Source organism: Bos grunniens, chromosome 20 (assembly GCF_055505025.1).
Source record: "Bos grunniens cultivar Pamir isolate PY7600 chromosome 20, Bosgru_T2T1.0, whole genome shotgun sequence".
NCBI classification, from domain to species: Eukaryota; Metazoa; Chordata; class Mammalia; order Artiodactyla; family Bovidae; genus Bos; species Bos grunniens.
Genome location: NC_141184.1, coordinates 60,687,850 through 60,709,932, shown reverse-complemented (window position 1 = coordinate 60,709,932; position 22,083 = coordinate 60,687,850). Strand labels below are relative to the sequence as shown.

Here is a 22,083-nt window from a genome sequence, read left to right as displayed (position 1 = left end):
GTGTGGGTTTCATTCCCTGGTTGGGGAGCTAACATCCCACAGGCTTAGGGCCAAAAAATCAAAATATAAAACAGAGGTAATATTGTAATAAGTTCAATAAAGCCTTTAAAAACATAAATAACTAATAAAGACTTACTAAGACAGGGATCAGTGAATGGTGTATGTGGCAGTGGTGTAAAAGGTGAGGGGAGAGAAACAGCTCTTCCTGCCATAAACTGGAAATCTACAAGGCTTATAAGAGCAGAAGGGAAGCTCTCCTATAGAGGCAGTGACTGGGTTTGAGGAGATGTGGAAAAGCTGAGTGAGGCTCAGACTTCTTTGCCTCTGGAGCCTGTGGAAGGAGCCAACACATGCTTGGTGGGAGATGGCCACACAAAGCCTCCACAACCCCAGGTCAGGTGGTTGGGCAAGGACAAGAGCTCTCACTCAGAATTTCCTGCCAGAGTTCCAGCCCTGCAGGACACAAATTCACTTTACTTTTCTCCTTTCTTCTCCCATTTCCTTCATTTGGTTTGTGGAAAGGTAATGGAACTTGCCCAGGCATTGTTCCATTTCGACACTGTAACAAGGTCCATTCTGAATTCACTTTTTCCAATAGACGCCTGTGGAGGGTTCATTGTTCCCATGGACTTTTACTGATGTGCAATCGTGTTTAAAAGAACTTGTCCAAAGCATGTCTGGGAAACAATAAGTAAGTTATTTTAAGTAAAATTTGGTTGATGATTCCAATTCTGATTTCTTTGACTGCTCATGTGGGTGGAAGGTCAGGAAAATGCCCTTCTGGTTTTGCATGGTAGGAGTAATAACAAGAATACTAGTGAAGCACTCAGGAATTGTATTATTGTGGCATTGGGGTAGTATAGCTGTAGCATGGAATTTGAAATAAAAAGGTCTGAATGAACCTCAGTTTGCTCATCTATAAAATGGAGACAATGAGCTCTGCCCTAGTGACCGCCCTGGATTGAAACGAGTGGCTCTACTGGTAAAGAGCCTGTCTGGCAGTGCAGGAGATATAAGAGACCCGGGTTCAACCCCTGGGTCAGGAAGATCCCCTGGAGAAGGGCATAGCAACCCACTCCACTATTCTTGCCCGGAGAATCCCATGGACAGAGGAGCCTGGCAGGCTACAGTCCATAAGGTTGCAAAGAATTGGACACAGTTAAAGTGACCTGGCACGTGAACTTTAAAATTCTATATAAATATTGGTTGCTGGTTTTAATATTTTTTTTCTTAGTACCTTGTCACTTCCTAGCTTTAGCTGTCACTGAAACATTTTTCAATAGCATGGGTCAACCTAAAAAAAATAAAACACTGGAGAAACATGGGAATTTGGGTAAAAGGTGCTTACCATTGCAATTACCTCCATTACAGAGACAATTATTTGGACCAAGATATTATATTTGCTAAGGTCTGGGAAGGAGGAAGTTTGATCTAAATGCAAAGGTCCCAGTGACAAATGAAAGGCACCTGGACACTATGGAGCATTGTTCTGCTCTTCTGGAAGGCAGAACACTGCCGGAATGAAGATGGAGCCATTCCAAGTGGGTGATGAAATTTACTTTATTGACATTATCAATAAGGATGTATTTATGGGAAACAAACATGAAATATAGCTCACACTTATGGGACTTGGCAGGTAAGCAAAGGGAAGTGGGGTGTCTGATCACGAGGCCTAAACCTTTGGGCTTATTTGGCATTGGTTTCATTCCTGGTTAGCTAAGTAATTTTTAGGTAATTATCTGCCTTCATGGATCCTCAACTTTCTCATGCATGAGATGGACATAAAACTCCCATTACATCTTATAAGAGTAGAGAACATCATATTTTTCACTGAAAGTAAGAATATACACTGAATATACAGTTCATCACTATGAGGTCATGAACATGGTTTTAAATCCAGGAAGATATTCCATAGAGTTAGAAAATCAGAGTGGCACACAGGCTTCTGTTTAATATTTTGGCTTGTGTAATATGAATATCTTAACTTTTGGTTTTCTGGTTTTATTCTCTTTCAAGTAAGGGCATGTATATCTTTAGACAAAAAAAAAGAAAAGAAAAAACATGCCCTTCTTCAGGACTAGAGACGAAAAGGGAGCTTTATAATTTCAAATCACCTGCCTCTATGTATCGGAGAAGGCAATGGCACCCCACTCCAGTACTCTTACTGTATCTCCTGAAATCTTGTGAGGTGAATGAAAACTTTTGTACATTAAACATAAGTTCAAAAAATAGTTATGGCCATGTCCTAAATTCATGCATATTATTATAGGCTGATGAATCTTTGCTGGTTCTGGTAGAACTTTTTTTACTGGAAAGAAAAGTTAACATATTGATTGTTAAAATTACCAGGTTGACAAATCTAGAAAACAAAGACTTTTTCTTTTAGGATTAGAAAGGACTTATAGCATGCTTAAAGTAGAAGGAACCTTTAAAACCATCAATTTATAGATGAGAAAGCTGGTACAAGGAAGTAAGTTGCAACAGTAATAATAAGAAAACTTTACTGAGTGTGTTTTATATGCCAGATGCACTACATTATTTCATGTATTCACTTAATTCTCAAAACAACCCTCAGAAATAGGTACTGTTGCTAATGCTATAATAGAGGTAAAGGAAACTGATGTTTGAATAAGCTACTTACTTAAGGTTTCTAGATTGTTAATTCTCCTGAGCTGTCTTGATGTCTTAGAATCAGAATACCACAGACTGGAGCCTTAAACAACAGAACTTTGCTTCCAGCTCTGGAAAATGGTAAGTCTGAGAGCAAGATGCCAGCCAATTTGGTGTTTGGTGAGAGCCTTCTTCCTGGTTTACACATGGACACATTCTTGCTATGTCCTTACATGGTGGGCAGAGATCTCTTTTTTTTCTCCATGATGGCCAGGATGTGGGATCTTAGTTCTCCCACCAAGGATTGAACCCAGGCCCTTACAATGAAAGTGCTGAGTCCTCACCACTGGATTGCCAAGGAATTCCAGAGAGATCTCTTCTTATAAGGGCACTAATCCCACTTACGGAGATTCTGTCTTCATGACCTAATTATGTCCCAAAGGCCTCACCTCCAAATATCATCACAATGGGGATTAGGCTTCAGCATTCACATAGGAATCTTAGTGGGACATAAACATTCAGTATAAAGCAACTGATGAGAAGAATTATTGATTCTTTTACAATTACTGATTCATTTGGGCTTCCCAAGTGGTGCCAATGGTAAGGAACATGCCTGCAATGCAGGAGATGTAAGAGAAGTGGGTTCGATCCCTGGGTCAGGAAGATCCCCCAGAGGAGGACAAGGCCATCCACTCCAATATTCTTGCCTGGAGAACCCCATGGACAGAGGAGCCTGGTGGGCTACAGTCCACAGGATCGCAAGGAGTCAGACACAACTGAAGCAACTTAACACACACACATTGATTCATTTACATAATCAATTAACATTTATTGAGCACATATTTTGTACCAAACACTATTCTTGGCACCAGGGACCCAAAGGTAACCAAAGAGATGTGGTCCCATCCTCATGGTGTTCACAGAGCTGTAGAGGAGACAGACATTAATCAATTGTTACACACACGATAAACTAAGAAAAGTATTGATAGTTTTCAAAGCAGAGTTTCGTAGTTATGAGAGCAGGAGAACTTGTCTAGTCTGAGGAGTCAGAGTTCTCAGAGGATATGGCCACTGAGCTGAGATCTGAAAGGTTACTAAGAGTTAACTGGAGCAGTTAGAGGATTATAAGAGTGTTTCAGATTTGGGAAATGCCAGGTTCAAAGACCTTTGGCTGGAGCTGGGGGAGGGGTGGGAGGAAGTAGAAAGAGATGATAGGTAGGCAGGGACCAGATTGTCTAGGGTCTTGAGATATTTGGTCTTTGTCATGAGAACAATGGCTTCCAGAATTATCCTCAGTAAAGGTTACCAGTGACCTACTAGTTAGCTGGTTTTGCAGCATTTTCCCAATTTCCTTCTTCCCCAAATGTCAGGGTCCCTGAGACATTGAGGTTTCCCAGATGGTTCAACAGTAAAAAATTCTGCCTGCTAATGCAGGAGACTCAAGAGATGCAGGTTCGATCCCTGGGTCAGGAAGATCCCTGGAACAGGATATGGCAACCCACAACTGAAGCAACTTATCACACACACACACACACACACACACACACATTGTATTCAGTATTCTTGCCTGGAAAATTCCATGGACAGAGGAGGCTGGCAGGTTGCAGTCCATGGCGTGAAAAAGAGTTGGACACAACTGAGCGTACACACGCTTCCCCTGAGACACTGGCTCCCATAATCCTGTATTTTCGAGGTCCTGCAAGAGCCTCAGGGCTCTACCCCATTCCCCTTGTACCTCCTTAATGTAAGAGAGGATACAGCAAACTCTGTTATGTATTTATATTATTGAAGTAGTTGACTAACAATGTTCTGTGAACTTTTGCTGTACAGCAAAGGGATTCAGTTATACAAATATGTACATTCTTTGTAAACTCTATAAAGTATGGTATGTGTGTGTTAGAAGAAATGGAGTAGCCATGATAGTCAACAAAAGAGTCCAAAATGCAGTACTTGGATGCAATCTCAGAAATGACAGAATGATCTCTGTTCATTTCCAAGGCACATTCAATAGCACAGTAATCCAAACCTATGCCCCAACCAGTAACACTGAAGAAACTGAAGTGGGACGGTTCTATGAAGACCTACAAGACCTTCTAGAACTAACACCCAAAAAAGATGTCCTTTTCATTATAGGAGACTGAAATGCAAAAGTAGGAAGTCAAGAAATAACTGGAGTAACAGGCAAATTTGGTCTTGGAGTACAGAATGAATCAGGATAAAGGCTAATTGAGTTTTGCCAAGAAAACACACTGGTCATAGCAAACACCCTCTTCCAACAACACAAGAGAAGACTCTACACATGGACATCACCAGATGGTCAATACCAAAATCAGATTGACTATATTCTTTGCAGCCAAAGATGGAGATGCTGTATACAATCAGCAAAAACAGGACTGGGAGTTGACTGTGGCTCAGATCATGAACTCATTATTGCCAAATTCAGCCTTAAATTGAAGACAGTAGGGAAAACCACTAGACCATTCAGGTATGACCTAAATCAAATCCCTTATGATTATACAGTGCAAGTGGCAACTAGACTCAAGGGATTAGATCTGATAGACAGAGTGCCTGATGAACTATGGATGGAGGTTCGTGACATTGTACAGGAGACAGGGATTAAGACCATCCCCAAGAAAAAGAAATGCAAAAAGGCAAAGTGGTTGTTTGAGGAGGGCTTACAAATAGCTGTAAAAAGAAGAGAAGGGAAAAGCAAAGGAGAAAAGGAAAGATATACCTATTTGAATGCAGAGCTCCAAAGAATAGCAAGGAGAGATAAGAAAGCCTTCCTCAGCGATCAATGCAAAGAAATAGAGGACAACAACAGACTGGGAAAGACTAGAGATCTCTTCAAGAAAATTAGAGATACCAAGGGAACATTTCATGCAAAGATGGGCATAGTAAAGGACAGAAATGGTATGGACCTAACAGAAGCAGAAGATATTAAGAAGAGGTGGCAAGAATACGCAGAAGAACTATATAAAAATGATCTTCAGGACCCAGATAATCATGATGGTGTGATCACTCTCCTAGAGCCAGACATCTTGGAATGAGAAATCAAGTGGGCCTTAGGAAGCATCACTACGAACAAAGCTAGTGGAGGTGACGGAATTCCAGTTGAGCTATTTCAAATCCTGAAAGATGATGCTGTGAAAGTGCTTCACTCAATATGCCAGCAAATTTGGAAAACTCAGCATTGGCCACAGGACTGGAAAAGGTCAGTTTTCATTCCAATCCCAAGAAAAGCAATGCCAAAGAATGCTCAAACTACCGCACAATTGCACTCATCTTACAAGCTAGCAAAGTAATGCTCAAAATTCTCCAAGCCAGGCTTCAACAGTATGTGAACCATGAAATTCCAGATGTTCAAACTGGATTTAGAAAAGGTAGAGGAACCAGAGATCAAATTGTAAACATCCGTTGGATTATCGAAAAAGCAAGAGAGTTCCATAAAAAATTCTACTTCTGCTTTACTGACTATACCAAAGCCTTTGACTGTGTGGATGATAGAAAACTATGGAAAATTCTTCAAAAGATGGGAATACCAAACCCTGCCTCCTGAGAAATCCGTATGCAGATCAAGAAGCAACAGTTAGAACTTTACATGGAACAACAGACTGGTTCCAAATCAGGAAGGGAGTACATCAAGGCTGTATATTGTCACCCAGGTTATTTAACTTACATGCAGAGTACATCATGAGAAATGCTGGGCTGGATGAAGCACAAGCTGGAATCAAGATTGCTGGGAGAAATATCAATAACCTCAGATATGCAGATGACACCACCCTTATGGCAGAAAGCAAAGAAGAACTAAAGAGCTTCTTGATGAAAGTGAAAGAGGAGAGTAAAACAGTTGGCTTAAAGCTCAACATTCAGAAAACTAAGATTATGGCATCCAGTCCCACCACTTTATGGCAAATAGATGGGAAAACAGTGGAAACAGTGACAGACTTTATTTCCGGGGGCTCCAAAATTACTGCAGATGGTGACTACGGCCATAAAATTAAAAGATGCTTGCTCCTTGGAAGAAAAGTTATGACCAACCTAGACAGCATATTAAAAAGCAGAGACAATACTTTGCCAACAAAGGTCCATCTAATCAAAGCTATGGTTTTTCCAGTAGTCATGTATGGATGTGAGAATTAGACTATAAAGAAAGCTGAGAGCCGAAGAATTGATGCTTTTGAACTGTGGTGTTGGAGAAGACTCTTGAGAGTCCCTTGGACTGCAAGGAGATCCAACCAGTCCATCCTAAAGGAGATCAGTCCTGGGTGTTCTTTGGAAGGACCTGTGCTGAGACTGAAACTCCAATATGTTTGCCAGGTGATATGAAGAGCTGACTCGTTGGAAAGACCCTGATGCTGGGAAAGACTGAAGGTGGGAGAAGAAGGGGACGACAGAGGATGAGATGATTGGATGGCATCACCAAGTCAATGGAAATGAGTTTGAGTAAACTCCGGGAGTAGGTGATGGACAGGGAAGCCTGGTGTTTTTCTGTCCATGGTATCACAAAGAGTCGGACGCTGCTGAGAGACCGAACTGAACTGCTTGTGTGTTTATCTTCTCAATGTTCCTATCTTGCTATTTTTACCAAATGCCCAAATCTTTTGTGCTGAGGCTACTTAAATTCCTGGCACACAACTATTTTTTTTTTTAAATATGCTTATCTAATATTTTGTTTTAGCCCATGTTCATTGGTATATCTATCAAGATCTCCCTTGGGCTGGAAAGGCATTCCCCCAACATCACCAGCTTCACAGACAAAAATCCTTCCCCTGTGGTCCGGCTGCTCAAATTCCCATTAGAGTTCCTGCCTTTAGCCTAAAGCATTAGCAAGTATGTTAAAAGAAATGAATAATCTGAAAACATGTAACACTTAAGTTATCAGTCATTTGTACCACAATGAAAATGAGTTTCAGATCTTTTCCATTAGGCAAGTTTGAAAAAAGAGAAATGATGGAAAAGTGCATAAGGTCATTGAGCTCCTGGTTGAGATGGGAAGGGGAGTTGAGGGGGTGGGGGAGCAGAACTGTGGGGATGGGATTTTGCTCTGAAAAGTTGACAGCTTTTTAAAAATGTCACTTTCCTTTCTTTCCTGTTCCTGAATGTGATTTATTTATTCTTTGGTTATAATCCATTACAGTAAGTAAATTTCTGGTTCAAATTTTTCTATGCTTTCCTTTAGGGTCCAATTATATGAAAACTCTTGATTCAAAATAGTAACTTGCAGTGCAGACACTTAACCCTGGCGATGTAACCAACCACCCAAACAGACTTATTTTTTTTTCACATTTAAAGTTCTTTTCTATTCAAATACAGTATAACATTTTAAAGGAATAATATGCCTGAAGGCATCATTTGGCTTAATGGGAGATGCTACTTTGGGGAAAAAAAACATTAGTTCAAATCCGCACCAGCGTGATTCAAGATGATTGACACTTGAGGGTGGGCATCCAAGTTCCTTTCATGAATAAGAAGAGGAATTTGGCTTCAATTGAACATTTACTTATCAGCGTTTGTGCTGCTGGTTTCCAGGCAATTATAAATGACTGCTTGCTTGCGTGTGGTACAGAGAACAAGGCAAATTCCATCTTTTAGGAGGCAACCAGCCTCTATCTGATTTCTTAGATATGGTAACAGGAGGCTGACTAGCGGCAGGGCTCGAATGGAGCCATGGCAACATGGCGGCTTTGTGCTAACTCAGGACAGTGCTGGGATTCTGCTGTTACACTGGGCTTACTGCTTGGTTGGAAGGAAATATGCTGGACTGCTTAGAGGAGAATGGTCTTTCTGCTTCAAATCTTTATCTCTAGTGAATTTGAGGTGGGTTGTGACGTTCTATTTCAAATTGTACCACCTCCTTACCAGGTGTTCACCCACGGGTAACTGCTTTGCGAAGTTCGCTTGGAAGCCTGTTCAAAACTCTAAAACATAGGAAGGCATCTGATGTTTGGGAATAGCTTGCATTGTTATGGATACAAAGTGATTCAGCCTTCTCTGAGGAACAGCCACTTATGGACAAAAAGAGGTAAAATGGGTCACCATATCAAAGATAGTCTAGGAACAGAGAGGAACTCAGGCCAGAGCTCTCCAGGTGGGGGCAGCTGGCACACAGTGGGGCTCACAACATGTCATCTGGGTTCTGCTGGGTAGGTGCGTGTGTTCTCTGCTAGACAGGAAACATGCCAATTATGGGAACTCAGAGGAGTCATGGAGACAAGCAACACTGATGCCTGTATCTTTCTGCTCCCTCAAGGGAAATGCTAGCTAAAAGGGGGAAAGATGTCATTTATATGGGAAGTTGGCCATCCACCTATGTCTTGACAAATGGAGAAGAGCAATAGCTCGTATGTGTGGTGTAGGGGGAAGCAGAGGAAGAACGGGGAATTTTCATCAGTCACTGCTCTTGGAAGGGAAGGTTCCTTGGTGTATTTGGTCAGATTGGAATGATGCCATTTAAAAATCATTGAGCTCTTTCCCTCACTTATCAACCTCCTTTTTCTCAACCCACACAATCTGATTTGACCAGAAATTTTGCTCAACACGCCTTGGAGGAGGCCAGAGGTGAATGACAGGGGAATGGTCTGAGGGCCCAGCTTCCACCACTGTCCCTTTCCTCCTGCATTTGACAAAGCAGATATTCCCTGGAGGGGAATCAGACTCCTGTAAATCACCAACAGCTTTTCTGAACGTGTTACACATGCTACATTTTTTCCTAGTACCGGGCCACAGCAGGCAGTGTAGGCAGTGAGGGGAAGCAGGGGGCCATAAGGGTGGGTGCACAGTCATAGGATACCCCTGCCCCACACATATGTGTGCAAAATGTAATCCTACTGCACTTTTGCTTTTAAGTATGTAAAAAAACAGAACTGATATAATTGAATTCACTTAAGTTAAACACCTATATGGTGTCTCTCTAGATAGGCACACATCTAAATGTGTGTCAGATAAACGGTGTTACATGTTAAGGAATGACACAACTTTAGAGCCGAAAGGACCTTCTGTGATCAACTGATTTGTTTTACGTTTGTGGAAACAGAGGTGAGCCCCAAGAGGCTGTTCTTTGCCCAACTTCACTGATGCTTTGTGATCCCAAAGGTTTGCTCCTAAGGAAAGTACTCAGAACCTGCCTCTCCTTATTTCATCCCATTAAGGGCCTTCAAACCTCATGAACCAAACACAGGGAAGTGTGGTAGCCAAGGTCTGGCCTTTGCATCTTACAGGGAATCTGCTCCTTTCGAGAGGGATTGACTGCAGCTTTGGCTCCATCAAAGAGTGGTCTGCCCCCAGGAGACAGGTTCCCAGCTGCCTGTCTGTGCAGTCCCTGGGATTGTCCGAACTGACGTCCCCACGAAAAGGCCCGAGGGGGCACATAAAGGGGATAAAATTTGTAGCTCTAGAGCCCGACATAGCTCCCAACACACACACACACCACCTGCCTTATTCCTTTGTGAAAGGAAGAAGGCAAAATATATGATGTGGTCAGCTGTTTAGACTTCTAGTGTATTGACTCTAAGGGATGGGGCAAGCCAGGGAGGGAATAAGGGACAATTCCATCTCTAATCATAAGGAAGAAGGGAGTTAGCAGAATTGGTCTTTAACATGGGAGACTCCACTCCCCTTATTAGGTGTCTTGACTGATCTCATTAGTTGTCTCCCATCCCACTAGCCATCTGATACCTCCTTTCAGTTCAGTTCAGTTGCTCAGTCGCATCTGACTCTTTGCGACCCCGTGGACTGCAGTACGCCAGGCTTCCCAGTCCATCATCAACTCCCGGAGCTTGCTCAAATTCATGTGCATCGAGTCAGTGATGCCATCCAACCATTTCATCCTCTGTTGTCCCCTTCTCCTCCTGCCTTCAATCTTTCCCAGCATCAGGGTCTTTTCCAATGAGTCAATTCTTCGCATCAGGTGGCCAAAATATTGGAGTTTCAGCTTTAGCATCAGTCCTTTCACTGAATGTTCAGGACTGATTTCCTTTAGGATGGACTGGTTGAATCTCCTTGCAGTCCAAGGGACTCTCAAGAGTCTTCTACATCACATTATGGTCCAACTCTCACATCCATTCATGACTACTGGAAAAACCATAGCTTTGACTAGATGGACCTTTGTTGGCAAAGTAATGTCTCTGTTTTGAAATATGCTGTCTAGGTTGGTCATAGCTTTTCTTCCATGCCTCCTTACCTGCCTTAATCCTCTCAGCCAGCTGTCAAGATATCTAAATCCCTACCCAGATGGCAGATGTCAAAGGGAGGAAGATGTTCCCTCTCAGGCACTTTCATGTGGGTAGTCTTATAGATCCCACTGGAGACCAAGAGAAACCACGTAAGGAAAAGTGTCACAGAGCCTGGAGAGAAATTTCTGGGCCCCATGCCTTCATGTTGCTTTTCCTATCATGACCCAGGTCAAGCCTGCTACTCCTGTAAGCAGGAGGGAGGCCTGGTGGGAAATTAGAGGAGGCCCCTCACCCTCTGGTCTCAGGAACCATCTACACCTGAGTCTGGAGGTGTAAGCCACCCTCTGAAACACAGATCCTCATCTGCCCTCATTTTCCAAATCTTTTGTTTTTTTACACCTGAACATCTTTAGTTTTGTAGAGCCATTGGAAAACATGCTCAAAAAATATGGCTCCAGGCGACGCCTACTTATATATTCTTTTCCTAAGATTTTCTGCAGGGCAATTCATGGTGTTACAGGTTGCTCTCCACCAGCCCCACCCCCCCCACCAAGATCCTTTACCTGTGGTTGTGAGCAAAGTGTTTCCAGGTCCTTTTCAAAAATAAAAGTATCCTGAACAGTTATGGTGGCCAGCAGAGACACCCAGGGTTGTTGGCTTTTGTTTGACAAGGGGACTTTCAGTATTAGTTTTCCTCTTTTCATTTAACTGGGAAGATGGCCTACATCCCATAATATAAAAGGCCCAAAGCCGTGTTTCATGAAGAATAGTCTTAATGACTACGTATATCAGAATCACCTGGGAAGCTTGTTAACATGCCAATTCTTAGGCTGGGAGTGTAGTTGTAAAGGCGCTGATGTTTGAGAGCTTCTGAACTGAAGGTTGTTTAGCTCCGTTTAAGCGGCACGTTGTCCTGTCATCTCTGGAGAGTGCCATGTGAATCCCCTACATAACAGGAAGATCCACCCCGTTCAGGGCATCAAGGGAACAGGGCAGTGGCAAGTCTATGCTGTTCAAGAGGGCCCGCTGCCCTGTGCTGCCTGGGACCTCCCTCCCAGACCCGCTACTCAGCCAGGGGGCACTTCAGCCCCATCCTGCCTATAGGGAGGCCCTGGGGCAGCCTGGCCCTGGAAGGATGGAGCCCATCTCTCTCAGAATTCCCCAATCCTCCACCTTCCCAGTTCTCCCTAGAGGTTCAGTAGGCTGACTGAAACACCCCTGAGAACACAGGCTACAAAAAAGGCATCCAAAGACTTAAATCACTACCCTCCTCCTCCTCATCGACTAGGACTAAATCATATCAGGAGGGAGCATGGCCTGTGTCAAAGTCCAAACCTGACAGAAACAGCTGTGTGGTGTGAGGCAGGTCACTCTACCTCTCTGTGCTTCCATTCCCTCATCCTTCAAAAAGGGTACTGAAAGTGGCTCAGACGGTAAAGCGTCCGCCTGCAGCGCGGGAGACCCGGGTTCAATCCCTGGGTCAGGAAGATCCCCTGGAGAAGAAAATGACAACCCACTCCAGTATCCTTGCCTGGAAAATCCCATGGACGGAGGAGCCTGGCAGGCTACAGTCCGTGGGGTCACAAAAAGTCGGACACGAGTGAGCGACTTCACTTTCAAGAATTAGCTTCTTAGGATTGCTATAAGAATTAAATGTTCCGATGTGTATGAAATTCTTCACACAGACAGGCATAGAGTAAGTTCTCAGTAAACAGGACCACTGCTAGCATGCAGAATGGTGTGCTATTTAGAAAAAAATGCTGTTCTCCTTTGGGTAGACATATCAGAAAAGATTTCCTTTCCTCTGGACTGGCTTAGGCTGGTGTCCCGGCTGTTATCTTGGTGGGATCTCAGCTGATCTCAGCTGGCCACCACTTCAGTTAATCACAGCCTGAAAAACTGAACGCGAAGGCTGTGACTAGATGTTCAGTTCAGTTCCCTCACTCAGTAGTGTCCAACTCTTTGCAACCCCATGGACTGCAGCACGCCAGGCTTCCCCATCCATTGCCAACTCCCAGAGTTTGCTAGATGACTGGATGTTATCTAGTCATCTGTGATAACAGATATCTGTGACTAGATGTTAGCTGTATTAGTAATAATTCCACGTGAGGGTGGGAATGAGCTTGAACCAGGATTCTCCCTCAGCAGGCTTTGAAAATGACAGGGTGGGGATGGGGTGGAGGGGGTAGGAGGAGGGGGAGCATAGGAGTGGGAATGATGCGTCTCACTTCTCAGAAGACAGTGCTGCGTTCAGCAGACTCTCATCTTGATAAATTTCAGCAAGCACAAAGGCACAACGACAGGTGATTTTCCCTTCCTGAGCTTGGTACCAGCTGATCACTTCCTGTTTCTCTAAGAGCTTCCCAGACAGCGGCGATTTGCTCTTTCAAATTTGGTCATTGCCCTCTGGCTTTCCCGTGTGAGTCAGCGTCGCTGCCCTAGTGCCCTCGGCTCCCTCCCGAGTCAGTGTCTGCAGGCGGCCTCCCCAGGTAAATCCCCCTTGTCCTGGTGCGCGTCCCCGCCCACACCGCTGCCTGGGGAAGTGCGCCAGGGGCATGAGTCACCGCACCATCCTCCCAGGCTGCAGCTATTATTGGAATAGTCGCCTCGGCACGCAGCGCACGCTCCCTTCCCAGACTTCACTGTCCTGTGCCCAGGATTTGCAAATCTCTGCGCAGCCCCGCAGCACCCCGAGGAGATTACAAAGTGGTTTGCGCTTAGGTCTCAAGTTTCTGAGAAAGGTCTCCATAGCCCAGGCATTCCACTTTTCCCAACTGCATGCGCCCAGCAGTGGGCCTGCCTTCATGGGTGGCTTAAAAGGAATCCTTTTACAGTTCTGCTTTGAATGTAAAGGTGGTGGTTGTTCAGCCTGTAATCCTGTCCGACTCTTTGTTACTCCTTGGACTGCAGCACCCCAGGTTCCTCTGTCCTCCATTATCTCCTGGAGTCTGCTCAAATTCATGTCCATTGAATCGGTAGAAAATGAAAAGAAGGAGGGGTGAAAGTGAAGTGAAAGTCACTCAGTCCTGACCAACTCTCTGCCACCCCAGGCCAGAATTCTCCAGGCCAGAGTACTGGAGTGGGTAGCCTTTCCCTTCAGGGGATCTTCCCAACCCAGGGATGGAACCCAGGTCTCCTGCATTGCAGGCAGATTGTTTACCAGCTGAGCCACAAGGGAAGCCCACAAGCAAGGAAACAGGAGAGATCTCTTTGGGCAGAAGTACCTGGGGAGATGGAGCTGGGAGGGGACAGGGAAAGAGGCAGAAAACCAGTATCAAGTCAGTGGGAAAAGAACCAGGGATGTGAGAAACTTGGACAAAGATGTGCAGTGAAGAATGTGTTGTGCTTATTTGTGCATGCACGCTCACTCATCCGTGTTTGACTCTTTGAAACTCCAAGGACTGTGGCCCACCTGGCTCCCCTGTCCATGGGATTTCCCAGGCAAGGATATTGGAGTGGGTTGTCATTTCCTACTCCAGGGGATATTCCTGACCCAGGGATCAAAGTGTCTCTTGTGTCTCCTGCATTAGCAGGTGGCTTCTTTACCACTGAGCCACCCGGGAAGCTGGGCTTATTTATACCAACCTAAATATTGAGCTGAATTGGAATTTGGAAGCTCCTTCTTCTCCATGCCAGGGTCACTGATAGCCTGTATCATCAGAGTCTTTACTATTGCTGAGCAGTCTGCCTGCCATGAACCCTGCCAGTTATATGATTCCTGTCTCTGTCAGGGTCACTGATAGCCTGTATCATCAGAGTCTTTACTATTGCTGAGCAGTCTGCCTGCCATGAACCCTGCCAGTTATATGATTCCTGTCTCTGTTTTACAGATGAGGAAACTGAAGTGCTGGGAAGCAAAGACCTGAGCTCCAGGTCATGTAGCCAACAGGTGGTGAAGTGCACACGCAAGCAGGCTGCCTCTTAAGCATTAACCTTTGTGACTCAGGGTAAGAATTAATATATTTTGTCCAAGGCAGGGGAGATATGTTTAGTTCATCTATTAGTCTGTGAAATCTAATGTAGAAACCACCTCTTTCAGGTGAGATACTGATTAATGTCCAGCTGATAGGGATCTCAGGAAAGTTCTGGTATTTCTTACAGGTTGGATAATCTTGGAGACAAAGCATGAGTTCTGAGCTCAGGACTCCTAATTCTGTGTTGATGTGGCACTGGCTGAGTTTCTGAGACAGAAAGAGTGAGAGAAGTTAACCTCCTTATATTCCCTACTTGACAAAAACGTGAGAACATGAATATGACCAAAAAAACCCTTTGGCTAGAACATCTTCAGATCCTAAGAGATAAAACCAAACAGCTCCTGGGACAACATGGAAGAGGATCTTGGAAGAAGTTGCAGGTGGACTGTGTCAGAGGTGCCCTAGCAGGAGTAGGCATGCAGACAAGAACAAGGGAGGGATGAGAAATTCCTCCCCAAGTTGCAAACACGTGCAGCATCCCAGGAGCTGTCACTGTCACTTTCCTTCCCGCAGTGACAAGGGGCAGGGAGGGAGCCTATGACTCACTGCACCTGGTGAGATGGTGATGGCACAGGTACTTCCATGAAGAGAGACCAGTTGGTCTTACCCTGTTGCTTGGTGCCAGTCTTATCCTGAGTCTTTCTCCTTCCCCCAGATTGGCCACCTTATAAAGGAAAGAGAAAAGCCTGCTTATTGTCTGCTACTTGAAATGCAACTATTGAAATTAATGTGGAGGAGGAGGCTTATGTTTTCCCCTCACAGATCAGTTCAGTGTGAGGCTTGGGATTGGCAGAGAAGTAGAGATCTGGGATGCCTTTTTATCCCTTGATCTGAAAGGGAAAACTTACACTTCTGCAGTTAAGGCAAGTTGAGGGAGACTGGAAGCTTCCCCCTAAGGATGGCTAACCATAAACTATGTCACTGAGATCTCTCCCCACGTCCTCTCAAGGATGTCTGAAGATGCCCATCTCAGCCTGACTCGAGTCCAGAGAGTACAAGAGGCCTGTCTGAAGTTAGGATAATTGCATCAGACACTTATAGAACACCTAGGAAGTGGTCTGCTGGAATCTTCTCAGTATAATTTTCTCAGTCCCCTTGAGTGAGGTCCTGTTGCCATCTTCATTTTTTCAGATGAGAAAACTGAGGCCTTTGAAATCTGATTTAAAAGTTATTACTTTTAGTAGACCTGAAACTAACATAATATTGTACCATAAATATTCAATTTAAAAATAAATACAAAAGTTAAACAAAAGCTGCAAGTTTAATAGGACTCTGATGAGTAGACATCTTCAGTGATTACAGTAAATGATCTTTAACCAAAATGAAGCAATTAAGTTGGTGATAAAAATCCAAACAACCAGCTCCATTGGGATGAAGAATAGAAGAAATGGGAAGTTTCCCACAAGGGAAACTTGTATGTGTGTGGTGATGAAGAAAGGCAAGAGTCCAGAGGAAGTGTTCATTTTCTAAGGCATTTCGCTGAACTCTTTTGTGGCTAAGAAATGTGTGTGAACTACTTCACTGGGGCAAAGGCATTTAAAACCACCAGCGACACCGAAAGAACTCAAAACCACCATACTGTTTCTGCCAAAGCAACATCACCAGATAAATGTACTATCAAAATGAGCGAGTTAGCCAAAGGTAGGGACGTCCCTGGCACAGAGCTGCCTGCTTGCACATCCCCCTCTTGGTTCTGCTGTTTGGGTTCTGTGCATCTGTGTTGCAGAAAAAAGTTCCTCATATATCCTTGGGCATTTCAGACTTTTCAACGTGACCTCCCTGAAAACCTCCTCCAACAAACCCTCTAAAATACAGAACCAGAAACTGCTTATGTCAAGTCAGTTCAAAGTTCAAGTCAGGACAGAGGTCTTTAGAGAATGAAATGGTACGCTTTGGGCATAGAAAACCATTGTAAAGGAGATGATTAAGGAAATTTAGAAAAAGAAGGATCTGCTATTTTTCAATCCAAAATGGACTGACAGCCTTTGCAGTTCATCTTGTTTAAATCATGGCCATCAGAAGCCTATTGTTTAGTGATTTTCAAAAAATGTTTGCATTCTTGAGGCTTTTTGTTTTTTTGTGTGTGTTTTGGTTTTTCATCTTTTTCTTTTTTCTTTCTTTCTTTTTTTCTTGGATCAAATTCATACTCTGAATATTCATAGACCTTTTCAGGACCTCAACAAAACAGAACCGTGAAAATATAAAATCCTTGACGTGAACCCCCAGTAACACTCATCAGCAATGTTTTTAACTGAATTTTAAAACAAATCAAAATGAGCTTTGCCTTATAAAACCACCAGTGAATTGTGCAGAGTCAGAACTGAAATTATATCTTTTCATAAGTATTACGTTAGAAAAAAAATGAACATATCAATATCTTTTCCAAATTCATATTCCAATTAAGTTTCTTGCCCTTTCACATTAAACAGGAAAAAGTCCCGCTGGTCAGTAGCACACTTCTCTGTCTACTAAAGGACGCTGTCAAAGCAAGGAACATGACCACTAAAGTGCTACTACTGTAGAGGGTGTCCTACACTCTGTAATACCCGGTGAATGCTGTGGCTTTATCATCTCACATAACAGAAAGGTGACCCTTGAGTTGGACTCTGCCTGCACAGTTTTAAGTAGTTACACATGACAAAAAGAGCTACAGGTTTTGTGATTATGGGTTTCTGGAAAATCCTGGAAGCAGAAGCAGCTTTTTGAGCATAGCAAGAAAGGAGTCATATCCCTTTAAGAAGAGTTTTAACTCTGAACTGACCTCTCCCCACTTATTCCATTTTTCCACTCTTTCAATCCAAGGACAGGTGAACACGGAAGGCCAAGTCATTTCCTCTGGAAAGATGATCAATATTTTAAACAGTGCTGTGGAGTGGGGGGAGTGTTATGAATCAGAAGGCTTGGTTTCTACTCTTCATTTGACCTTTTAAAGAGCCTTGACAGTTTTGAATAACTTAGTTATCTCAGAGTCAGTATACCCATTTGTAAAATGGGGCTATACATGTAGCACTGTAAGAGGAACAAAGTCAGAGATGGCGTGATCTCTTATGTATCACGTTGGTTGTTTCAAAACCTGGTTAATAACTCTTTCTCTCCCTGTGAACTGCTTAAGATGCAACTTAAACTGCAGTTCATCTCTGCAACCACAGAGATTCCAAATGGAGATTATTTGGACATAGCAGTCACCGCTCCAAATTGGGCGTCATCTCCTTCGGGGAGCATAAGACCATGTTTAATTTTATTTACTATTTCGTAAATATATTTTTCCTTCAGTTTTACAAAAATACACTTACTCTTTTCTCTCACTTCATTTTTGCCATTAAGCCTTCAAACTCTAAATGACTTGCAATGGATCTATTTAGGAGTTAGATTTGTCTGTGCTATGGTATGAATATTAATAGAAAGTCCATATGTTTCAAGGCCTTCTGCAAAATATGAAGAAAGTGCTTTTAGCATTCTATGTAAAACTCTACTGTTAAATATATGTGTGCAATCATTTTTTTTTTTTTTAAAGAAGGGTGCAGAGAGGAACTGCAGCCCTTTCCTGTAGTGAGGGCTTTTAAACCAAACACCACCCCCTCTCCCAGTCTGAGGAAGTGCTAACTAGATAGAGAAACTGGAAAGACTAGTCAGGATGGGGGCAGGGAAGCAGCTAAGGAAGGCTTAAGCAGGTATTTAAATCTCTTTGGAAAGGTGAACAGACTTCTTCAGGATTTAAAGGGGCAGAGTAGAGAAACCAGGGAAACCTTCTATGTCAGATCTTTATTGTGTGACTTCATGAGGTCGCATGCGCATTCCAAATCAAGTACTGATATTCCAAGGTGAAGAACTATCTGGGGATTTTCCAGTCTTCTGGCTTTTCCAGGCCTTTGCTGGTCTCCATAGTCCTGACAGCTAAAGGTCATGGGATCAGAGGCAGTGGGAGCAACAGAGGGGTTTGAACACCCTCTGGCCCAACCTTTTCATCTCAGGGGGATGGCCCAGAGGCTGGGGAGGACCCAGCTTAAGGAGCACAGGCTTTGAAACACCTAAAAGAAAGGTCTTCTCTGTAACCCACTGATCAGCAGGTCTGAAGCCTGCCTAGCAGTATCCTGATTTTCTTTTCAGGTCTCACTAAGAGTAACTACCCTGTATCCAGTGGCGGGAGTCCCAGAAGCCTCGCTCCCGTCTGCCTGCTGGAAGGGAGCCCTGAGGTGAGCTGTCAGCACCTTCAGCGGGAGCAGGACTCTTGCTTCCGGCTGTAGCTCGCAGCCCAGGGTTTGTTTGTATAAAGGGCCAGGGGTGGGTTGTTCCTATAGCTCCAGCTTTTGCATTTGGGGGAGAAAAAACGTCTTGGTCAAAACAATGGGAACGGCAGCCTGGAATGAAAGGAACAAAAGGCATCTAGTCAGAGCCCAGGTTCCCTTCCAACCGCCCACCCACACACACCTCTGCACATATTTCTTGCTTCTCGGCACTTGCCTGACAGGCTGCCTCCAGTGCTTATTTCGAAATACCAACTAAGAAAGTTCCCTAGGACTCTGTTGTGTAGTGTAGGCAAGCCCTCCAGTCTCCCTTCTGAAGCGGAGGGGAGCCAGACAGAAAACCAGGGTAAATTATAGACAAGCTGAGAAAGGGAAAGCCCCACCCCGCTCCCTCCACCTCCAGGCTGTGAATCAGGTCCCTGAGCCAGGCATGACCTCTGGCAGCCAGGAGCACGAGAATGGCCGCCAGAGGCCCCGTTGTCAGGCTCTCCCGTGCTTCGGCCTCAGCTATCAGCGCCTTCAGCAGCCTGGACATCAGGGTTGCGCACACGGCAGCTTCGTGTTTGATTAACAAGGAAGCTGGCCTCCAACTCCATCTTCTCTTCCACTGAGGCCTGTTTGGAGACAATCCTGGCTGAGATAGGAGCTGCAGATCACAAGGGATCGTTTAAAATACTCCACCCTTGCTTCTGCCTCAAGTCTCCTCTTCTGTTTCCACACATTTTTTCCCCCTAAAGATTAGAAAGAAATTAATTTGTACTCAAAACTAAAAGGATAGAGCACTCACAACTACAATATACAATTTTTTTTCCTTCTTTTCCTTCTATCTGACATTTTCTGTGATGATTAGAGTTTGATTTTTGTATTATGAAATGCATCTGTTTGTGTGTTTCAGAGTTTCTTAGTAACTACTTACAAACCAAAGTGTACATTTTCATTCACACACGAAAAAAGGCAGTATGTACAAGATGGCTAGAGGTAAGGGGTCAGTCATTAGTATAACAAACATCTATTAAGCACCTACTGTTTGCTAGCCCCTGTGCTAGAACTCTGGAGACAGAGATGATAAGACACCCACCTGCCTCCTATAAGCTGAGGGTATACTGTATTGAGAGAACATAATTCTAATCAACGCTTAATCCCCCCAATTTTTTTTTTCCAGAGGGATGAGGGTGCCCGAGTACCCATATATATTTATACAAACATTGGGGGCCTAAAAGGGTAACAACATTTATAAAAGAAGAGCAAATCTGCTTTACCCAACTATAAGCCTTAAGATTTCACAATGCTTGAGTTCGTATATTCTTAGCTGTCTGCTGTGAAGTGTGGAACAACGCTGAGTTCTATCTGATATATTTGATATATCTAGGCAAGAAGAAGAGGATAAAAGGAGGGAACAAAATCTCAGTGTCACCTCAAGGGTAGTAGAAGGGGCTTGCAAGGGTAGGGACTTAATGAGAAAATCCAAGACAGAAGGATAGATCCGTGATCTTCACAGCGGAGTGTAAAAAAATAATACACAATCTTCTGTTCATAAGTTACACTTACTAAAATTTTAAAAATACATTAAACTTTATTAATATTTAACAAATAGATTGGCAGTAGTATATGTGTATACTATATATGTTTTTGTTGTTTAGTCGCTAAGTCATGTGAGACTCTTTGATCCCATGGATTGCAGCCCACCTGGGTCCTCTGTCCATGGTATTTCCCAGGCAAAAATACTGGAGTGGGTTGCCATCTCCAGGGGATCTTCCTGACCCAGGGATCAAAACCCGAGTCTCCTGCATTGGCAGGTGGATTCTTTACCACTGAGCCACCTGGGAAGCCTGTATACTATATATATACTACTCTATAATGTGTAATATACACATAATGTGTACTTACAGTTGACCCTTGAACAACATGGGTTTAAACTGTGTGGGTGCACTTATATAAGGATTTCCTTCACTAAATACTGCAGTACTACATGATCTGGGTCAGGATAAAGTTATACATATATCTTGTAGTAGGAAACGGCAACCTACTCCAGTGTTCTTGCCTGGAGAGTCCCAGGGATGGGGGAGCCTGGTGGGCTGCCGTCTGTGGGGTTGCACAGAGTCGGACACGACTGAAGCGCCTTAGCAGCAGCAGCAGCAACCCAGTTAGAGGTCACTGTCCCTAACCTGTGTATTGTTCAAAGGCAGTTAATTGTACACATTCAATCTTCCCTAGGTATCCATGGGGATTGGCTCTGATTAATTCCTTCCCTCTCTTTATGCACAAGCTTTCTATCCTTTGAGAGCGTAGAGCCCATTTCTCCTCTACTTGAATCAGAACACTATGCCTCTCCTTGAGCCATAGGATATAATGGAGGCAACATTCTAGGTCTTTCATGCCCAGGCTGTTAGAAGTCTAGAAGCTCCCACTTCCTCCCTCTGGGCAGTCAGAGTCTGACCATATGCGACTGAGTTATGGGGAAGCCTGAGTTAGGCCCCTTGAGGGGCACCAAGAAGCTCTCTTAGATCTTCCAGCCTAGCCAACTGAGTGTAGCTGAATGAGTGACCCAACTGACACCACAGGGCAGAAGAGCCCAGCAGATAATTCTGAAAAAAGGAGAATTTTTGTTCTAAAGCACTAAGTTTTAGAGGGTACTTTGTGCCACAGCAATAGATAATAAAATTGTCATATCGTATGGTTCACGAATTAGCCCTGGAAGCAAATATATTTACTAAGACTCTTCTTTTCACATATTGCCATCTTAGACAAGAAAGCAAAATTCTGGTGGTCAAGAGTTTGTAGACAGTGAAATCCTAGGGCTGAATCCTAAGACCAAATCATAGGGCCAGGGTAAGCCCACAGCAAATTTCCAAAGTATCATTTTAAAATGAAAGTTACAGATAGATACAAAACACTGGGATTTTGCTATTTTGCAATAACCAGGAACCTGAGCACCGGTGATTATTTTCCCTTTTCCTTTGGCAAAAGTTTTCCCTCTTTGATTCTCTGGGAGTGTTTCTTTAGCTGTATAGGCCAGCTTGTCTGTTATGCAATTCCTTCTAAGTGTTAAGGTTGGAAGTCTGGGAACTACATTTCCCAGCA

General features: G+C 43.7%; 1 long non-coding RNA gene across 4 annotated transcripts in view; it reads left to right on the top strand.

Moving 5' to 3' along the window:
• The window catches only part of LOC147350479 (uncharacterized), a 480,714-nt gene that overhangs the window by 305,050 nt on the left and 153,581 nt on the right, over positions 1 to 22,083 (top strand). Inside the window, exons 1-3 of one of the 4 annotated variants that reach the window (XR_015148937.1) lie at positions 13,106 to 13,273; positions 14,615 to 14,731; positions 18,866 to 18,951. This is a non-coding gene — a long non-coding RNA (uncharacterized LOC147350479). Of the gene's footprint in view, positions 1 to 13,105; positions 13,274 to 14,614; positions 14,732 to 18,865; positions 18,952 to 22,083 lie in introns of those variants that run through there. The other 3 variants (XR_015148935.1, XR_015148936.1, XR_015148938.1) reach the window with 3 other exon arrangements.